We start from the raw sequence: 21,121 nt of genomic DNA on the forward strand, positions 1-21,121 counted from the left end.
AAACCCGATGCTTCCCATTCAAAATTCAAATTGACTAGAAAAAGCTGCATATACCTTCATAAATCTAGTTTTTGAAAAAAAAAAAAAGAAATTAACACCTATTAACACCTCAGACTTCTATTAGTATTGGTATAGGACATATTGTTAATGACTCTGCATTCTTACAGAGAATTCAGATGAGGGTAACATCAAAATATGTAACCTGTACATCATTAATTAATACCCGACGAGGCTGTACAGTCAACTGCAATAGTCCTGAAGACTGCAAGGCAACACCCAAGTTTTCATAGTATAAATAATATGCTGTGTTATTAACAATTATAAAAATAGCCCAACACTTACATTTGAAATAAAAAATAAATGAAACATTGGTACTCTGCAGTCAAAATTAAATATCTGAAACTAGGTGTGAAAAATTGATAATATATTTGGAAGTCTGCAAATATAAAGAATTTTTTTGAAACAGTATTTTCACGTAAATATTTTCTGTGCTACGCTATACTTTAAATATAAATCTTGTAGCATGGCTTTTACAACAAATCTCTTCAACAACAGATTATTCAAACACAAATACTTTCCTCCAGTATTAAAACTGCATACCCACCAAGAAGTTTTTATATTCACCATCTACTCAAACACATAGTACATTCTTTTTCTCCCTTTATGAACATTTGACTCATCTGTAAATATGACTACCTGAAAAAAAAACCCCAGTAAGATCATTGCTTATAGAGAGATCCTGTTTTAAAGCCTTTAGATTCTTTACCTATTTATTAAAAAAATGTTCATATTTAGGGTTATTTTTGTCAGTGAAGGGTAAACATAAGAAAAGAAGGAAAGCAAGGACTTGCGTATGCTCTGTCTATCTTTGGGACCAAGTAAGAGTGAAAAAATGCAAAATATTAGAGAAAACACACTCCAGTGGCAGAGAAAAGCAGAACATTGCTCAGGAAATGCAGGAGAAACAAGCACTTTGACAAGAAGAGAATTATTGCTAGCGTAGCCTGGAGTAAACACAGGAGTCACAAGTCTAGAAGTTATGGGAAACAGCAATGGAACTGTGGAAAGTAATGAAAGTAATGAGTAAGTCCAGAGAAAAAAGTAGTGAATGAAAGTATAAAAAATATATTATGATGCATATGTATGTTTTTTCCTGTCAGGAAAATTAATAGTTTGAATGCCGGTTATTGTAAAGTATGGATCTATTTGGATGGCAACTACATTTAAAACTGAAAATGTATTCTTACCTGCTTTGAATGGAATGGCTAATGCATTGTGGCTGTCAGAAAAAGTATATGAAGGCATCAGCTGTTTTGATGCATGCTATAAAGACTGTGCATATATTCTTTCCCTTTGAAACATGAAAGTCTTGAGACTGGTTTGGTTGATGGCCATCTTGAATCTTGCTGTTTTCCTTGGAGCTATATTCTCAGTGATTGCTCAGGTCTGTGTATGGGTTTCTGGGCCTTCTCTTCATCTGTTTCTATGGCAGTTTACATCTTTTTTCTCACACATTCCTATCCTCCAATACCCAATGAAATGTGTGCTACCCACATGGGTATTTATTCAGGGTGGTGACAGGTATCCATGTGCAGCAAAACATTTAACTACTTCTTCCAGTGATGTCTAAAGATCACTGTCTATGACAAGTAGTTGGAATATGTTTTATCTAATGGCAATATTGTGGTAAACAGGCCACCTGAATGGTGGAGAACATCAGGAAAAACACAGGCACACATGATGCAGACTCTTTAAGAGAGTCACTATATCATTTTTGAGATGAGTACTTGCACTGGATTGCAATCTTGACTAGGAAAACAGGAGAGAAAGTTGGCAAGTCTACAAAATGTTCCAACAGTAATTCAGAACCATAAACTAACAATGCTGTGCACACTGGTGTTCTTTTGTTATAGTTAAGATTTGTAAATAACTTCCATTTAATGATAAAATTTAAGAAAAGTGCTCCTGAAAACCGTATTATTTCTCCAAGTACATATCTCAGGCCAAGATTTTCCATATGGTTCTTCCCTTCAGAGATAAATTATGTTTAGGGAAACTAGGGGAAGTCATGGAACAGATTTAAAACAGAGGGAAAATACAGAAATTTAAACATTAAAAACCAGAATCTAAATACATCATGATACACTAAAGGACATTTTTTATAACCAGGTCACGTTGACTTGATTTTTAAGTTATGGCTGTTTGAGAATTCCATGCTATCCATTTCCAAGAGGTATATTCTTCTTCTTCCAGTCTTTTTTTTTCTTTTTTCTTTTTTTTTTTTAATATTACATCTGAGTTGCACCACTCAGGCAGAGACATATATTTATATTTAATTGTATTGTAAAAACTTAGGCAGTTTCTCCAGATCAACAATTCAGTTTTCTGAACCACTTCTTGCCCCTGTCAAAAGTTTAGAAAAACAATTTTTAAAACTTTGTTCTTCAGAATGTATGGCATTCCAAGTCTGTGAGAAATTAAATCTGTGACAAGCTAATACTGCTTCCTAGCTTACTGATGGAGCACTCACACATTTTCTGAAGTGCTGACAAAGTAGATGGACTGATGTTTGTCCCTATGGTCACGCTAAGCCAACATGTGTCCAGTTACAAAATTGAATTTTTTTTTTTTAATTGTAAGAAAAATAATCAGCATTCAGGAAATGCTTAATGATGTATAATTTATCTTTACTCATTTTCCATTCTTATCTTAAAATCATTAAATTACACTGTAATTTAAATTTGTAATTTTCATTACAAATTGCTGTTGACAGACACAATTTAAAGAAGTCCTATGTTTATTTCATTTTATTGTACAATATGGGTTTTCTGTTCCTGTTCTCACTGTAACATCCTTTTGTAAGGGGCACAAGATGACTAAAAGAAAAAGGGACATTGGCTGCATATTCAAAGTCTGCTTCAACCATGGTGTATGACTTTCTAAAATGTCTTAATGTGAACATAATGTTAACTTGATAGCTAGATTTCAGAGTCAGTTTTATTTTGTCATGTTTTTGACATGTTTAGGTAATGAATTGCTTCAAAGAAGAATTACTTTGAAATAAGAACACGATTTATCTCTAGGTGGGGAACCATAGTTCTGTCTTACCTTCCTTTTGGCTTATCAGTTCAGCGTGGCTGCTTTAGGTTTGCCCATAAAATACAATGTAACCACAACGAAACATTCACGGACACGGGAAATCATTTCTCTAAAAGCTGTGTATTGAAGTGTTGATTAGACCTTGGCACAAGCTGAAAGCATGCCAGCTAGCACTTTCCAAAAAATGCCAGGGCAAAGTTTGAGCATTAGTGTGAGTCAGGAACCATTCCCAATAGGAAGAAGATGCATATGACTATCCTGTTTTGAAGAGTAAAAGAGTTTAATAACACAGGCATGATACATTATGAGGCTACCAGCCTCAGTGCCAGAGAACAGTTGCAGGCATGTTTAACCTGTTAGTTTATATGTAAACATTGTGTACATATAAATTGTCTGAAAAATGGAAAAGTTCTGCTTTCTGTCAAAGAAGTGGTTTTTAAAAGCCAAAGCCCAAAAAACTTTTCTAATATATATGATTTGGATAATCATCTCTCTATTATGGCATGTTCACTAAAAATGGAGTGGAAAGGCATTTTAAGCATGATATGATGTACTAGATTTCTTTAATCTGTAAAAGTATGGCTTTCGGCTTCCACTCAGTACAACAGTCCTTAAGGCAAATTTTTAACCTGTGTCCTTTGCCAGAAGATGAATGTCTACATTGAGCAGCTGGCCTCACCCATGAAGGTATATTGATTTATCTTTACACCTGGGAAAAAAAAAAAAAAATTACCCAAATGTAATAATTTAGTCACCCTCACAGCTCTTGCATGAAATTGCACAGGATTCCTTACGTAACTGACATGCAATTCTCTGTCTGTTTTAAAATAAGACAGTAAGTAAGTTGTTTCCCCACATATCCTACACAAGACATTTGAGAAGCTAGTTACATAAGGCTGAAATAAAACAAACAAGACAAACACAAAAAAACACAAAAAAACACAAACAAACAAACTCAAACCAACCAAACAAAACCAACAAAGAAAAGTAATTTGTGGTAAGCTAATGAAGCCATACGAAGAATGGTACCTGCTTCCTTTCTGAAGTTTACCACTGGTGAATCCACAGAAATGATCCACATGGTAGCCAGATTTTTTTTTTCAATGACAGTGTATAACTGTAGAAGCAACTGTTACTGTTACAATACTGGGACCGTCTATCCATCTATGATCTCTTTTTATGTTATATAATGTATTAATTTATTATTATCGATGTTTTATAGTCTAAGTTACATTTTACATTATCTTTTAACTTCATTTAGAATCCACACAATTATTTAGAATCCTTACACAATTATAGCTGATTGTAATATTCAAGTGAAGGTACCAGAGCTTTTTGCTCCAGAAAAAACTGTTTCTTTCAAGTATACCTTTTGTAAGATACACCTGCCATAGAATTCATATTCATACATTAATACGTATGGATACAAACAGAAGCACATCCTTGAGCATGTATGTTAGAGATAGTGCAAGCTTGTAACTTAGAAAAAATGAAAAAGTATTATTTAATTTCATATTGAATTCATGCTGGTAAACGAGGCTTCATGATTAGAATAAGGAAAAAAATATACTACCATCATGTGGGTTGCCAGAAACAATAAATTTAAAAAAAATTAGAAGTCAACTTTGAGTTGAAAGCTTGCAGCAAGTTTAACTATACAAATATTTTATTTTTCAGCCTGCAGGCTTTCTTGGCTTTTTTTTTTTTTTTTTTTTTTTGTACCTGGACCAACGAAGGTCTCATCTGATTAGATTGCTTATGTCTCACTGTGAATATTCCCCAACTTATTAATGACATGGCTCTGTTATTTGCTACAGAGCATCTGGGTTGAGAAGGACTCTGAGATCACCAAGTCCAGCCCTTAATCCACTACCACTGTGGTTCCCAGCCCATGGCACTGAGTGCCACATTCAGTCTCTTCTTAAAAACCTCCAGGGACACAGAATCCACCACCTCCCTGGGCAGCCCATTCCAATGTCTGATCGCCCTCTCTGTAAAGAAACTTTTCGTAATATCTAACCTAAACCTCCCCTGGCAGAGCTCAAGTCCATGCCCTCTTGTCTTACTGAGAGCTGCCCGGGAGAAGAGACCAACCCCCCCCTGGCTACACCCTCCTTTCAGGGAGTTGTAGAGAGTGATGAGGTCTCCCCTGAGCCTCCTCTTCTCCAGGCTGAACACCCCCAGCTCCCTCAGCCCTTCCTCACAGGACTTGTGCTGGATCCCTTCACAGCCTCCTTGCACTTCTCTGGACCTGCTCCAGCACCTCAATCTCCTTCCTGAACTGAGGGGCCCAGAACTGGACACTACTGTGAACTAAAGTCAATACAAAGAATATAACTTTATATTACAGCATTCACTATTGTATTCTTCCTACTTGCAGTTGAGTCCAGCTTCACCACCAGGTTCTAAGTAGTTGGAATACTTAGATTTAGGATGACAGCTAATGACTGCTTGATTAAAAAAAAAAATAAATCAAGAAAGTTATTTTAAATTATTCAAGAAAATATTAAAAAATACATTTTTTTTACTGGTACATCATATTCATTTAAAAAAATAGGGGCAGAAATGCTATCGACAATTTACAAAAAGGTAAGCTGTAACAATGCTTGTCCATCCCACTAACAACTTAAAATTACAGGTACCTGTATGTTACACCATACCTGAAGAGACAAAAATGGAAAAGCACAACATGCTTTTTCATTTATCCCATAGGAAAAAAAATCAAATTGCAACAAGCAAGCTCTAAGAAAATATTGGTGCCAGATATATTTTTAATTTAATACTACATGCCATCCATAATTTATGAAGCTGAATAATGACATGTAGCTGTCAGGGAACTTAACATCACAGTGAAGAGAGGGCAAAGAAGGCTCTTCATTGTTTTCAAGAGTGCACAAACACATACTGTCTTTGGATCTAGAAAGCTTATCTCAATAGGCAGTTGTGCACAATAGAAAGAGAAGAGAGGTACCTATAACTTAACACAGATTTTGTGAAAATTTCTGGAGAAATAAATTTCTAAAACCGTCCTGTCTGCAATAAGAGCTTTAATTTCTGCCTTTTAAAGTCACATTAAAATACTCTTTGAAGAACAGAAACAGTCTGAAGAATAATTGAGTGTGCAAATAGATTAGTGGGAGCCCAGTCATTTGTTTAGGGCAAAACACATTCTCCATCGACATCAAAAGGAGTAGGATTAGGTTCTAAAGCTTCACCCTGAAATTTGCAGTTCATTGTCAGGATTATAGGTGTGGATGTATCTGGGGAATTCAGAAAGTTCTGCCTTCCTCTGCACTGCCACTAGCATTGCTCAGTGCAGCACACGAGTCTCTGCGTGCCAGTCATGTTTGTTTGACTGCACAGCTCCTCCCATACGGATCAGCACCACCTTCACCGCATGACTAAGGCCTGGAACAGAAGCAAGGTGTAAAGTAACTCGGTATCTTTTCAGCTGACACTCTGAAATACTCGGTTTATCCCCTTTTTCTGGCCATTTTAGGCATGAGATGAACTCCATGCACACTGAAGTATATTTTAGGAAAACTGTCAGCCTCCATTCTGAAATAAATTGTTGGGGGTGGACCTTTGAAGACAACAGGAATACAAGGAAGCTCTTGTCTGAATGCAGTTCAAGAATTTGATCTTTCCTTTTAAAAGTGGATTATACCAATATTCAATGGAAAAAAAAAATTAATTTCCCTTAAGAAAAAAAGAAAAAGAGAATTTGGATTTGCTCAGATATGTCAAGAGGACTGACTCAAAAGTAAAATTACTAAAGAGAAAACTGGTTCTGCCCTGGCTCAAAACAGGACTGTGTGTGTTACAGCACCACCTTCTGAAACAATCAGTGACTTAAATGAGTTGTTTTGTTGCGCAGATAATAGCATCATAGTACTCAGGCAAAACAAGCATTTCTACAAATCCTTTTAATTGAATGGGATTTCTAAAGCATAAAACGGTGCAGTGACATTCTCACTGCAAAATTCTGAGTGAAACACAATCAAATAGAATGTGTCTCACCATGATGTTTTTACTGGCTAAACCTCATTTGGCATTTGAAAAGGTAATTTTCATTATTTATATTTTATTTACATGCAGACACCAATTGAGAAAAAAATAAATTACTAAAATCACAGAAAGACTATTAACATGAACTGGTAAATCTGTTAGAAGCAGATTGAAGTAGTATTCCTGGGACAATTTTGTAATTTTCACATTTTCCTGGGAATTCATAAATGTGTTATGTCCACATACAAGTAAGTATGTAAACTCCATAGAGGTAGTCTTAAACTTAGTTTGTTACCAAGTAAAGATACACGTGTTCCTTCTTGAGGTATTATGGAGTTTCACTGTATTGGATTAAGCGCAAAGATTTACAAACATACGTCATTTACTGTATTAATTATTTCTCTTTATTTCAAATGGGTAACTTGAAGTTGTAAATGCATGAACAACTATAGGATAGGGAGCTTTTATATTAACTTGGAACAAAGGTATGCAATACATTCTTTTCAGAGCTCAGTTTACTCTGTCTCCATTAAACTTACATGAGCACTTACCCATTAGATATTAGTATTTCCAGTACTGAGTTACCGTACTCTCCAGTGCCATCTTCATTTCTGTACTTTCAAACTAAAACACATATTACAGACGTAATAGTTTTGATTCATCTGACATTACACATTTAAGAAGTTAAGATTGCAAGAGACACTTAAAATCTGTATTAAAGGCAGAGCATTATTCAGGAAACCCTAAGACTTGGAAAGATTCAAGTGCATTGTGTAAGATATTATCCCTTTGAGGAAATAATAACCATCCCGAGCTGAAAGGGTTTGTATATGTGTCACAGGTTGTTTTCAGCTGTGTCCAACTGTATGGCTGAATCCTGAAGTCGACAGACAACCAAGGTTTCCTCTGGAAATTAAGGGATTTCTCTCCAGGTACTGAGGAGCAAAGCGATGTGAGTAAGAAAAGACATAGTTAATTTCATGGATATAAATCCTTCACTGTTACCCTGTGCTACGATTACTCATGGTTTTACCTGTACAGAGGAACACAAAAAATCTTTCAGACTAGGACATTCTCCAAACACTCCTCCACAACCCACAATTAAAATATTTCCACTAAAACTGGTGGCGGTAGGGAGCATCAGCCTCCAGGCGAAGATCCCTTCGCTGGAACATCACCACACCCGTGCTCTTCCAAAAAAAAACAAAATAATGTTTTTAAAAGCCACTCCACTCCGGTATGTCCACCTGGAAATCGCTCGCCCCGGCAACACTTTCTGTATCGGGTGCTCCAGTTCCTGCGACGCGGCCTCTGTGCCCCCGCCGGGCCGGGCATAAGCAGCGACCGTAACTCCGGCAAATGTCCCGGCTCTGACCCGCTGGGTCGGGTCGGTGGCGAATGCCGCCTGTGTGGCTTCATTTTAAGGCGACTTTTTAGGTCTGCCCCCAGCGAGGCGGTATTTTGCAGTCCTCCCCACCATCCTTAGGGAAGTCAAAAATAAAACCCCAAACGTGTGGGTTTTTGTTTTTTTTTTTTTTTTTGTTTGTTTGTTTGGGTTTTTTTTTTCTCGGTTTGAGGTTTTGTTTGTTTGTTTGTTTGTTTTTTTGTATGTTGATTTCTTCAAAATCGCTGAAGAAATTCCTCTCAGGCCTAGAGGATAAACTCCGGTCTCGTTCCGCACACCAGAAGGAGAATAAAGAGAAACTCAGGCGGCAGCCGAAGAAGGGGTGGGGAAGGGGAGAGACAGCCACGCAGGGGAGGCTCAGCCGTGCCCGCCGCCGCCAGGCGAGGCGAGGCGAAGCGAGGCGGAGGCAGCCGCTCCAGCTGCGGCGGCGCTGGGAGGGGAGCGGCGCAGTGGCGGCGGCGGAAGCGGCGCTGGTTAAGGAAGGGAGCGAGCGAGCGGGCGAGGAGGAGGCAGCGGAGGGAAGGGGGAGGCCGTTGGTGTTTGGCGCCGGTGGAGGGAGTCATTCCTGCAGCTGCACTTCCGGTCGGCATTTTGTTCTGAGAGGGATCGAGAGAGGCACACACAGGATCCTTCCCCCTCCTCCTCCTCTTCCCCTTACCCCCCCCTCCCCGCTCGGTACCGACTCACCGTGCCTAGGCTGCCCCCTCCCCCGCCCTCCCGCACTCATACACAGAGGGAGCGGCGGCGGCAGCGGCGGCGGCCCTTTGGCAGAGCTGCCCCCCCCCTTCCGCGGCCGCCCCCCCTTTGCTCCCCGGCTGCTCGGAGTGTGTCTCGGAACCGGTTCGGCCCGGCGCGGCCCGTGCTGATGTTGTGAAGCAGGCTCAGGGGGAAGGGATTTGTCTCGGCCGCTCACCCCCCCGGCTCTACATGTTCGCTGCACTGAGGAGGAGACGGAAGAGGAGCCAGCCCCCCTCCCGGCCCGGATTATTGTTGTTATATTATCTCCCCTCCTCCTCCTGTTCCGCGGCGGCGGCGGCGGCCCAGCGGCGGCGGCTCCTCTGAGGAGGGAGGGGGGCGGATTTCTCTCCCCTTCTCTCGGATTCTCGTTGGATTCAGACGCCGATTTGCTCAGGTAACCCCCCCCTCCCTCCTCCTTGTCTCCCCTTCCCCTCCCTGCCCTCGCCAGCAGCGGGCCGGGCCTCCCAGCCCAGGCGGCCCAGCACTGCCGGGAGCAGAGGGGATTAGCTGTTATCCGGGATAGAAGGGAGTAAGTGGCAACCGGAGGTGTTTATTTCGCAGGCCCCTTCCTGGTCGCTCAGGTTTGGCGGAGGAAATTGGTTCCTCCCGGGCTGCCGAGAGGCCCAGGCCCGGTGGAGAGCGCAGGCCCGCCGGCCAGCGCCTTTACTCCAGCTCGGGGATTAGAAAGGCGAAGCGGCTTCTCAGTGACAGGCCTCAGCCCGGAGAGGAGGAGGAAACAATACAATTAGCCGCAAATGTGCACTGATCCCTTGCCATATTTACAACTTCACCAAGGCAAGGAAGGAGGGTCCCAGTGCAGACAGCCTTCTGAAGTGGGGAAAGACTAAGTGGAGGAATAGGGGAAGAGAGACAATGTAAATACCCAGGAACAAAAATACTTCCTTTCTTCGCTGTTGTCTTTCCCTTCTAACAAACTGCATTCTGAACATTCAGAAGTTCGAATGTGTATGGATTTGTAATATGCAGAGGCCTAATCGCTAAGTAATATACCGATTGATTAGTGTGTTAATCACTTAGTATATTTATAGCATAAAACTAGCTCTTGTGGGATGATTGACACAACACGGACACCTGCATACCCAGAAAATACAGATAGGCAAGCATATTGTACCAGGTACTCCACATAATCTGAGAGTCTATTTACTGTAGACGTTAAAGGAGTATGTGCTAAATTCAGAAGAAATTGTGGGTTTTGCTCCTAACAAACAAACAAACAAAAAAAAAAAAAAAAAAGGGGAGGTTGTGTGTAAAGTGCTATGTTTGTGACGTGTAGGTGACCAAGATGAAGATGAGATCTTAATCAAAGTACTTCAAAATCAAACGTAAATTTAATTAAGTGAAAAGTGAGGAATGCTTAAAAAGTGTCATCCTTTCTTGTCAGGCCCTATTACTTTGAGAGCCTGAGGTTGTTATTGGCTGTTTGTGCCCATGATGTTTGAATATGTAATTAGGTGTCATTTTAACAGGTCAAATACGTTTTGTAAATGACTGTTGATTAAGTGTCAGGTCTTTATAAATAAATGGTAGCTAATTTACAGTAAAGTAAATCTCAGACTTATGTGAGGTCAAGTTGAGAGTGTTACTAAAAATTGAAATTTAAAACAGACATCCTGTGATCTAATAAAAATACTACAGAAATTGCATAATCCAGGGAAATCTGAAGATGGAAAGTTTCATCTTTCATAGGGAAGGAAAATGTGGAAATGGCAAGCAAGTACCAACATTACATAATTTGTTTATTTTTCATCAGGTTTTTTAGTTGTTCAGGCAGATTTGCTGAAATAATAAGAGGTTAATGTATCTAACACAGTAGCTTTCTGGTATGCAGTGTTTAGTGTCTTACAATAGAATTGTGCTATCGTACCTCTTAGTGTCCTGATATGTGTTGAAAAGGTAGAAGTTAATATAGCTGTCACGTAGAATGCATGTTTTTAATGCTGTAAATCCGTGTAGGAGTCAGTAGCGTGTCCGTGATTTGTATTGGTCAGGGAGCAGTTTGAATTTTAAAAAGCCTGAAGATCCTGCTGAGCCCCAATCCCGGCCTCCCTCCCTCCCACTAATCTCCCATTCCTGTCTTTGTGCTGCCTGGTCCTGTTAGACACTGTTTGCAACAGGGCCTCAGGCCTACGTGCTGAGAGAGGAACCATTTACACTTCGAAAAAGCAGCTTTTTATTTTGAAACTTTGTGAATTGCAGAGGGAGCCACTAGTGGTCTCTAAGTGTCCCTGTCTCCGTGTGTTGCAGCAAAATTGCTGTTTTCTTTTGGTCCGTAGCATGTGAAGGGGCGAGTGTAACTCTGCTTTACAGGAAAGAAAGGACTGTGCAGAAGTAGTTGTAGTTCTTGGGTAGTTTTCATCATCAGGAAGCGACAGGAGCACTTAAGAGTTTTTTTCGTCGAATGTTTCAAAACCGCTCTCGTTTTAACAAAAATGGGTTTGTTAACCTAGCAGTAACCAACTTCTCTAATTATTTTTAATTTAAGGAGCCTTACTTTAAATATACCAGATATGAACAGGAAATGAGCTATCGTTGTTATGTAGTTCCTGTCAAGTTTATCTTGCCAGGGTTGTGCTTACGATGCCTTTTTTCTTTTTTTTCTTTCTTTTTTTTTTTTATTTTTTAATCAGAAAGCATGCATTTTTTATTTTTTTATCAGAAAGCAAGCACTTTCCTGATGCGAAAAACAGGAGTATTTATAAGAGGGATGTTTTAAGATGCTGTCTGTGATTTGTGATTAGTTTTCTTGTTTTGTTCTTCTGAGCCTTATGTTTAATCCTGAATTAGTTACTTTTTTCATAGTTCACATAGTTGTAATTTTCTTTTATCTCAGAAAAATATATTTAGCATACAAGAATATTTAGAGTGGAAAAGTTTATAAGATGACTAATTTTTGGATTAGACTGTGTTTTTTAGCGCATTAAAGAATATGAGTCTGTGTGTGTGTGCTAAGCAGGACTCTTCTCACTTTCAGACTACCTTCCCCATAATGTTAAGAGTTTATACTATTCCAGTGTTTATCATAACCGCTAGTTTCCAAAAGATGATGTAGTTATATTGTTAATGCTATAGAAATACAGAATTCATTGTTCAGAACATGTTAGTTGCAACAATTACTTTAATGGAAAGAGCAAAATGCTTTTTTCTTGTTATTTTTTACTTTGTACTTTTGGCTACGTTGTACACTTTGAATTTGTTTACTGTGCATAGGATTTATTTAATTTCTTTCCTATACATTTCTTGAATGTTTTACCAGAAGTTATTATAACAAAAAATGTATTTCCCTAAAGCCTTTTGCTGCCCTTTACAGCTGTTTTTATAGTTTTTGAAAATCAAGGCATAGGAACAGGCATACCAGTAGAATAATTGATTTTTTACATTTGGTCAGAACAGGATCAGAGAAGCAAAATTGTATCACTAAAACCCTATGCAGATTTCTATGCTAGGTAAGAATACAGGTAGGCCTTTGCAACTTGATTCTCAGTTTTAGAGTTCACGTATTCTATGTGCAGAATCAAGGCAATAAATAGCAGTCTCCTTGGGATAGAACCACTTTTTTTTTGTTGATGTGTTTGTATGACTATTAAGTTATTGTAGCCTTAATGCTAAATGCAGTATGAATAGAACTGTATTTTGAAGGCTACTGGATAAAAAATAGGCAAAGTAGAAATTTATTTGAGTCAGGGATTAATCTAACAAGTTTTCTGTGTGTTTAGTGGCAAGATACTTTTATGTGTCTATTGTATTGCAAAGTGTTAGTCACTATATTGCATTTATATCAAAATTTCATTAAGACCAAACAAGAAATGCAAAAGCAGTGGATAACTGCTGTAACTAGAAGGAAGGAATATACTTCTATTCAGAATATCTAGACCTAGGAAAGGAATTCAGTCTCCAAATTACAAAGGTATTCTTTCCAAAAATTGAGTATATAATATGAATGAATGTGTGGAGACTTTGACGGCAATTATGAGTGTACTTAATTAAAAAAATATGAACAGTGATAGCTTTAGAGTTTGGTCATCTGGGAGGCATGGTATGGGTTGTGCATGTTAGGGTAGCTATTTAGTGTCATGAAAAAATATTTGAGCAAAATGGCCATTTCAGTGCGATACTGCTTATTTCAATCTTGATTTTCCTATGCTTTTATTAGAAGCAGTACAGGTTAGAAGCAAAGCAGTTTGCTTCTACTGAAAGCAAAACAGCTTCTGTTTTTGAATCATCAGCAGTAACAGTTGCACAAAGATACCTACAAAAAATGCTTTAAATTGTATACCTTTGTGTCACAGGTAATAACCCAATGCAGTGATGATCTTTTTTAATTATAAAAAAGAATTATTATTGAAATTAAAATTGTTAAAGGGTCATATTCTAAAATCTATTATTATAGTTCCTCTATATTTGTTGTTTTCTTTTCTCAGTCTTACATGCATACTTCTCAGTAGCTGGTAATGACCCCCAAAGTACATATGAGAGAAATGCTTTATATTGACATCTACTGCACCTCAGGAGAGAGGAAGTTGTTTGAGGAGATAGTGCCCGACCTGTGATTTGTGTCATACTTCCTGTCCTTACTGTTTACTATGGAAAAATCTCACTAGCAAAAGCGAGGAGATAAAGGATTTTGGCCCAAGTGTACGTACAACCTAAAAGGAATTCTGGTCAAACTGAATGTGGTTATTGAGACTGTACTTGAAGGTGACTACTGGGTTTACGTAAATAATTTCAAAAACCATAGACATTGAAGACTGTTTCTCATATTAAAGCCAGAAAAAAAAAATCTAGAGGAGTTAATTTTTATGGCCTTAAGTGTTTGTATTAGTTGGTTATAACTAGTTTTTCAATTGGAGATCTCAAATATTTTATGGGTTATATTTTTTTGTAGCATGTTTATGTATAGACAAGCAATATGTTTTAGAGGAACAGCATCAGAAAAGCCTATAGGCTGCGAAAGTAAGGGGTTTGGATAAGGAAACAGCAGACTAAGGTTACAGAAACAAAAAACCCAGGCCCCTTCTGCATACACTGGGCCTATAACTATATTACTGTATTCCCCCTTACCCTCACAGTCCCAATTCAGTGCCTCATATGATGCTTGGGAAATGCCAAGCTCACAGTTACACTGTTACAACACAGTTAATATTACTTTGTCTTTCAGTGTACAGCCTGCTACCTTATTACCTGCTGTATTCATCTTTTTCTCTTAATTTGTAGGAATTATCTCAAAATAAGTAGCTGCACTTCACGAACATTAGAAAACTTTGGTTTTGCACATTGTAAATTATTATTCCTGTTTTACACACAGAAGACGGAAAGAGAGTCAAAATAGTGAGTTTTAGAAGTGATTATAATTTTTGTGTAGCTTGACATGTTTTATTTTTCGGAGCTTTAGGGTTACTTTTCAGCATTTTTCAGTAAGTTCATAACATTGTTTTCTTTATTTGTGGTTCTGAGTGCACTGCTTTTCGAAGTGTCAGTCTCATTGTTTCTTGTGCTGAATTCATAAGAAATATAGAATGGATTTTTTGTGGTGGTCTTTAGCATCTATTGAGTGTCAGCTGTCTTGGTCAATGCCAGCAGCTGGAAAAGAGTAGATATCCTGTCCTGAAAAATTGAAAAGAATCACCTTCCATATTGCGAAGAAACCAAAATCTTTCAAAGTTTATGAGGAAGAAAGAGGCAGCAGCTAGATAATAACCCAAATCCCCCAAGGTTGCCTGCAATACTGGTTATAGATATTAAAAATGCTACTCTGTTAACTTCCAGCAGGAACTAGCAACCCTGGAGAATATCCTAAGCTTTGGTTACTGGCTATTAGGGGTAAAACTCTGCCTCCTGAACTGGTTGTTGTTGCAGTTGATGGGAACTTGTGGAAGGGAAGCCTTTGCAGCCTAGCGGTCAGACTACGTCATTGCCTTGCATGACTTGTGTTCAGCTGCTACATGGCTCTGCTAGGACAGCAACATTCTGAGGTTTCCTAAGTGTATTCCTAGCCAGAGCATTGCTTTTGGGATGTGGGAAGTCCAGCACCAAATGCCTGCAATCTGTATTGGGCAGAGAAGTTGTTTAGCTTTTTTTGCCTCATTACCTTTAAAGTTGCATGCTCTGGTGTAAGTGTACTATGGAACAGATAGAATAAGTAGTGCTCTGTCTTTTTTTGTGGTTATTGGTTTTGGTTTTTTTTGTGGGTGTGTTTTTTTGTGGATTTTTTGTTTTGTTTGTTTTTTATTTTCCTTTCTGTCTTTACTTGTGATAGAAATTTTCTCTGAAATAAATGTTGAAGTTTTAAAGTGTGAGGGTTTTTGTTTGTTTAGGGTTTTTTTGGGTTTTTTTGGTTTTTTGGTTTTTTTAAACAAGGGTTGATTTGTATAAATGGCAGTTTCCAGTAAAAGATCTCTTCGATGGGAAACTAATCAGTTGAGTGTATTAACTACATTTTATCCAAATTCCTTTGTGAAAAAGTTTAACATTGCACATAGGGCACCTTCTTTTACTCACTAACTCTGATTTGTTTCATGACGTGTATGTCATGTGACAAATAGGAAATAGAGGTCCTGTGAATAGCAAAAAAAAAAAATTGTAGAGTGTAGATAGTTTAATGAATTACTATCATAATACACAAAGGACTGAACTGTAGATGTAAGCAGCTGCAGTTCCAACATTTCTTCGCACTTGATTTAGTATTGTGGTACTAACCTTTTTTTTTTTTTTTTTTTTTTTTTTTTTTTTTTTTACTGTAATGTTCTTTATTGCATTCTTTGAATGCAAGTATGTGTCTGTGATGGTGCAATTCTTAGCTCTTGTTTGCACCTGCAGACAGTCCTCTGTGTTGACCCTGTACTCAGAAAGGGAAACACCACAAATACTTAGTCTCTGAAATTTTGTTTTCAAGTGTTTTGTTTTAATAATTGCTGGATATTAAGGATTGGGGTATAAATTTAGAGGCTGCTCTTCAGATGCTACAGAGAGTAGCTACCTCAGTTTCTGCAGAAGAAATCATTTGGAGCCTGCGTTTTGTAGTCTTAAGGAGGGGAAAATCTTGCTAAGCCTCTAGTACAGCCATGATGGGAACTCATGGGGAATCCTTTGTGGAGATCTAAAATCAAGTTATCTTTGTTTTGGTTTGATTTTGGGTTTGGTTAGTTGCTTGGTTTTGTGTGGGAGTTGGTTTGTTGTTTTCTTCCCCAGAAAAGAAAATTAAAAGTGCCTGGAGAATTTTTTTTTTTTAATTTGTACTTCCAAATAAGGAGATAATGATTGTTTTTTTTTTTTTACTACATGGATGCTAGGTTTTCTTTTTTTAATATTTTTTTTAAAGAATGCGAAATGGATTTTCTTCTGCTAGCATGCTCAGTGATCATTGTTTCTTTCTGGCAGTTTGCTTACAAAATTCATGTTGAGGCATAACCTGCAACATAGAAGAAATGGAGTGTATTCCTATCCTATTCAAAGTTGGCAGTTACAAGGAGCTGAAATGTTGCCTAAGAGTTACTAGTCAACTTCAGGAATGCATGTTGTTCCCTACTTGTTTTGTGTAGGTAGGACCGGTAGTGACTTCTCCCTAGTTTCCTGATGTGTACTCTTTGAAGGCACTGATTTTGCTTCTGACTTCGATAAGCTTCAGTCAGTTGTGCTGAAACCTTTCATGCTGGGTGACTGCTCTTTATTGACTGTTTTTTGTTTGTTTTTTTTTAAATAAAGCTTAAAGCTAAAATAGAGAAAAAATGTTTAAAAATTATTTCTTCAAGTAATTGGGACAGCCCCATTCTTTGGAAAAGGAATGTAGAATTTGAGACTGAGGTGACTTTTTTGCATTGGGGATGCGAATTTAATTGCCATTTGAAAACACACCCAAAAATTGGGCAATGTCTGAAAAATCAGCTGAATTGTCTGACTGTTGGCATTAAAGTTTAAAAATTTCAAAAGTGCAACAGGACTTCCCTAGTAAGTTCCCTAGGTTCTGAGCAGTGAGATGCAGTATAGACTTGGCTTTCTCATGACCCTTCCTTGCTTACCCACAGTGCTGATTCATTTGAGTCTGGGAAAGATAAGAACTGAGCTTGCAAGTGGCTGCAAGGGTCAACATTGGAGGAGAAGAGTGGTGGAGAGGAACCAGATTTATATTGGGGATAGGAGTTTGAAGGGCAGGAAGAAGGTAGAGCTTGGAGTTCCTGAGAAAGTAAAGACTGAACTATGAGGACTGGGTAAAGGAGCTGGTGGGGCAGATACAGGTGCCTTTAGTAGAGACAGAAGAAGAGTTGTCAAAACAGCTTTAGCAAGAAGCCAAGACAGAAGAGGGCTTTGGAATTCAGTGTACAGTCAAGCGAAGCAGTTCAGGGATGAGAATAAGTGGGAAGTACATACTTAGAGAGGCCAGAGAGGGGAAGAAGAACAAATTGCATGAGAAGCCAGAAGTACAAAACAAGGATTGACTGGGCAAAGAAGCATTATTTCACATAGGAATTCATTGTTTGAATTGTTTTGGTTATTTTTTTAGTTGTATTTTTGTTTTATTGGTTTTTTTATATGTTTTGTTTTCTTGGTTTTTTTAACAGATTACTATTATAGTGGTCAGCACTGTTTTTTGGTTTTCTTTTTTTTCTTCTCTTAATGCCAGGATGCCTATTTCAGTGACTGGAATGAGTGGTCTTTTTCTTGATTGTTGTTAAAAAACACAACAGGTTATATTAATGCCTCCGGTCGTTTGCCTTATATATTGTTGATTCTGCCTTGGATAAAGGGACTCCTGAGATTGCTTCCAGCTCTGTCTTTTATGATTTTGATTTTTCTTGGTGTTCAGTGCATACTCCTTTGCTTTAATCACTTCACATCATTAAGGCCTGCTCCAGAGAGAGAATTCTTAATTTCCTCACAGGCTTTTCTGTGGCATCTATTGCAGTATTGGAATGCTTCACAAATACTTATTTTTTAAATGTTTTTGAGGAGTGCATGTAATCATGGAAGTTGGGAACCGAGATTCAAAAGTTGGTCTTTATATCTCCAGAAGTCTAACTGGAGCAACTATAGGACCTGACTTTTAAATTAACATGTTGGGGTTTTATTCATCATAATGTATGTGATAGTATCAGAACATAGTTTGCTAATTTTGGTTACAAATGTGACTAATCAGTGCTTATTCAAATTAGTCTTTGAAGCATGCAAGAGAATAGGAACATAAAAATATTTACCATTAGTAATATAAATAGAATGACATTTTCAAGAGTTGCATTTTTATGTTTCCTGCTATCTGGTCTGCAACCTCTTTCTCTTCATGCTTCTCTTTTGTTTTCACTTGAAGTTGGAGAGTCATGTATACAACAGATCTTACAGCCTTATGAATAGCTTCTGATTTGTTTCCAGAGCAGATCCCGCCTGTAAGCTGAAGGAAGACTGGGTCCAGGGGTGGGAGGGAAATGTTAGACAGTTACGTAATACAAGGACTGTGTCAGAATTCTTGAGTGCAAGGGGCATGTAGTAACTTCTGATAGACTTTGTAAATGCAATTTTTCAGCCTGAGTTTTGAGTTAATAAACAGAAAAAAATAATGTTTGAATATTTATTGGTCAGTTTTTCTGTGCTGAATATTCTGTTTTAGAGGTGGGGTTTTTTTGTCAGCTCTTCAACATTTTTAATTATATTAATTTTAACATATGGAAATGCATTTAGTGAAGTATCTTTTAAGCATTGCCCTGTAAACCAGCTGCCACAGTGCAGTAAGTAAAATTTTTAATCTTGATGTCTACATCATCATCAAAAAAAAAAGGGAATTGGAGATCAAAAAGGGACTTCACTGCTCTGAACAGGTCAGACCTTTGGTGTTAATAATAGTTTTGGGATGTATGAGCATGCAAAATGGAAATCACAACTCCTGCGGTGCTGAGTAAGGGATCCACATTTGTTAGTCAACAGGAAACATGGGAGGATTTTTTACCTCCTGAGAGTTTAAATCAGTTTATTTGATAATCATATTCTCTCTTTTAGGCTTTTTCTCTGTTCCAGTTAATTTTCTTTGCATTGCGATGTAGTGCTCCTTTGACAAGAGGAGAGGAAAACCGTAGAGCCAGTCAAACACTTTAATGGATAATGACAAATGTGTGTTTGAACCTCCTGCTGCTGAGGTGGATTTTAGAGTCTGTGTGTCTGATACCCTAAGCAAGTGTGCTTTCTCTGCCCTACAGAGATTTTGAGTGAAGGGTTGGATGTGGTGTGTGAAGCAATGATTTTTTTGTGTGTTTGGCATGTTCAAAGCCTGTCAAAGATGGACTTTTCTACTCTGAAGAAAATTGCCAGGCTTAGGTGTTGAGCTGCTTAGTTCAGCAAAAATAGTGGCAGTCCTGACATGCGCTGAAGTAAAGATGTAGGTGAACTTTCCTGGTGATAGGTTAGGTGACTAATGGCTTAAACAGTTGTAGGAGCACACTATGCACTCTAGGATCACTATTAGAAAAGATTATTTAAGAGTTGTAGCTCTGCATATTTTCTCACTGGAGTAATTCCTTCTGATTCTATCGAGCATGATGTAAAGTTTAGAACTATTACCTACATAAATAACTAACTTATTTTTACCATGAAAAATACCATTTGAGTGTTGTGGAAATTGGAATTAAAAATGCTCTGGTTTCAAGACTGTTTTTTCTGTATCTTTCTAGATACCATTATACAAACAAGTCATCATAATACTGGAAGATAAACATTATGAGTTTTCACATCATATTACAATCTTTGTGTGCAAGCTGGAGAAAATAACTAAAGCTACTTACTTAATTTTATGCCATGTTAAATGATTGTGTTAAATTAATAGACTGCAGAATAGTTCTCTCTCTTTCTGTAAATGTTTGGTTTTTCCTGCCAAATCCTTTTTTAGGCTCAAAGTAGACATATGATGTTATTAAGCAAATTCTTTATCACATCTTGATAAACAATTAGACAATGGAATCTTCTAAAAAGCTCTGTAGGTGAACTTCTGAGGATTCAACATAACTTGTTAAGTCCTGATCATTTGAAATTACTGCATGCTCAGTTCCAGTGGATGTTCAGTTGTGTATATGTAGCCTGGGGCAATTGCACATAACTTGATTTTATTTAACACTGTTTCGTTGTTGGCTAAGGAGCAAGGTTGAATTTCTCATGGGCTTAGTGTATATTCACAATTCTGGAAAGTCAGGTGATGTGCAGTAAGTTGAGAGAGTCTGCTAATCAACTTGCCCAATGTTGCTGACACTCCATGTAACCCTATGTGTATTTGGTAGAAAATAGTATTGGTCTAATAGAAGAATTTTGAAGGTCTCATGCCTGCATCTAATTACTGCTGTACACATTTGCACAAGTGTTTTGGGAAGAAGGATCAAAACAGGTGAAATATCTCATTGTAAAGTACTCTAATTTTGAAATCTTGTTAAATGTTATGATAAAGCTTTTTGTAGATACAAGCAGATAATTATCTTAAACAAGAACAAAAAAACCTTACGAGTTTTATGATTATGAGTTTTATATGTTTTTATTACTCTGCAATGAAAAACAAGGAACAATTAGAATATAGATATACTTAAGTTATAGAAATAGCATTAGTTACAAAAGACATTAAATTTGCTGAACAGCACTTATTACTAAGATGACATTCTCCTTCTTACTAAAATTACATTCACCTTGACAGAAAGAAATTACTTTAGTTTCATGTATATTATTATGATGAATAAATATCCTGTAAATCAAGTTAGAAACAGGTTCGTTAATAGAACTGTTTGTCAAATAATGTGACACTTGTGTCATTCACTTGTGTGAATGGACAGTCTTCAGTGGATTTACACAGGTATAATTACTTGACATTGATAGATATCAACATATTTGCTTCCT

At 37.7% G+C, this 21,121-nt stretch overlaps 1 protein-coding gene and 1 long non-coding RNA gene across 7 annotated transcripts in view; one reads left to right on the forward strand and one right to left on the reverse strand.

Moving 5' to 3' along the window:
• Positions 1–7,488: 7,488 nt before the first annotated feature.
• LOC139789876 (uncharacterized) lies at positions 7,489–9,008 on the reverse strand. Its single transcript, XR_011723279.1, has 2 exons — positions 8,355–9,008; positions 7,489–8,140 (listed from the first exon to the last, which is right to left on the reverse strand). It is a non-coding gene; the product is annotated as an uncharacterized lncRNA (long non-coding RNA).
• Positions 9,009–9,043: 35 nt separating this feature from the next.
• The window catches only part of NIPBL (NIPBL cohesin loading factor), a 147,700-nt gene continuing 135,622 nt past the window's right edge, over positions 9,044–21,121 (forward strand). For 4 of the 6 annotated variants that reach the window (XM_071730992.1, XM_071730991.1, XM_071730996.1 and 1 more), the window contains exon 1: positions 9,044–9,644. The gene's annotated coding sequence lies outside the window, so the exon portion shown is untranslated. The remainder of the gene's footprint in view (positions 9,645–21,121) is intronic. The other 2 variants (XM_071730994.1, XM_071730997.1) reach the window with 2 other exon arrangements.

The sequence above is a fragment of the Heliangelus exortis genome, chromosome Z (assembly GCF_036169615.1).
Source record: "Heliangelus exortis chromosome Z, bHelExo1.hap1, whole genome shotgun sequence".
In the NCBI taxonomy this organism is placed as follows: domain Eukaryota; kingdom Metazoa; phylum Chordata; class Aves; order Apodiformes; family Trochilidae; genus Heliangelus; species Heliangelus exortis.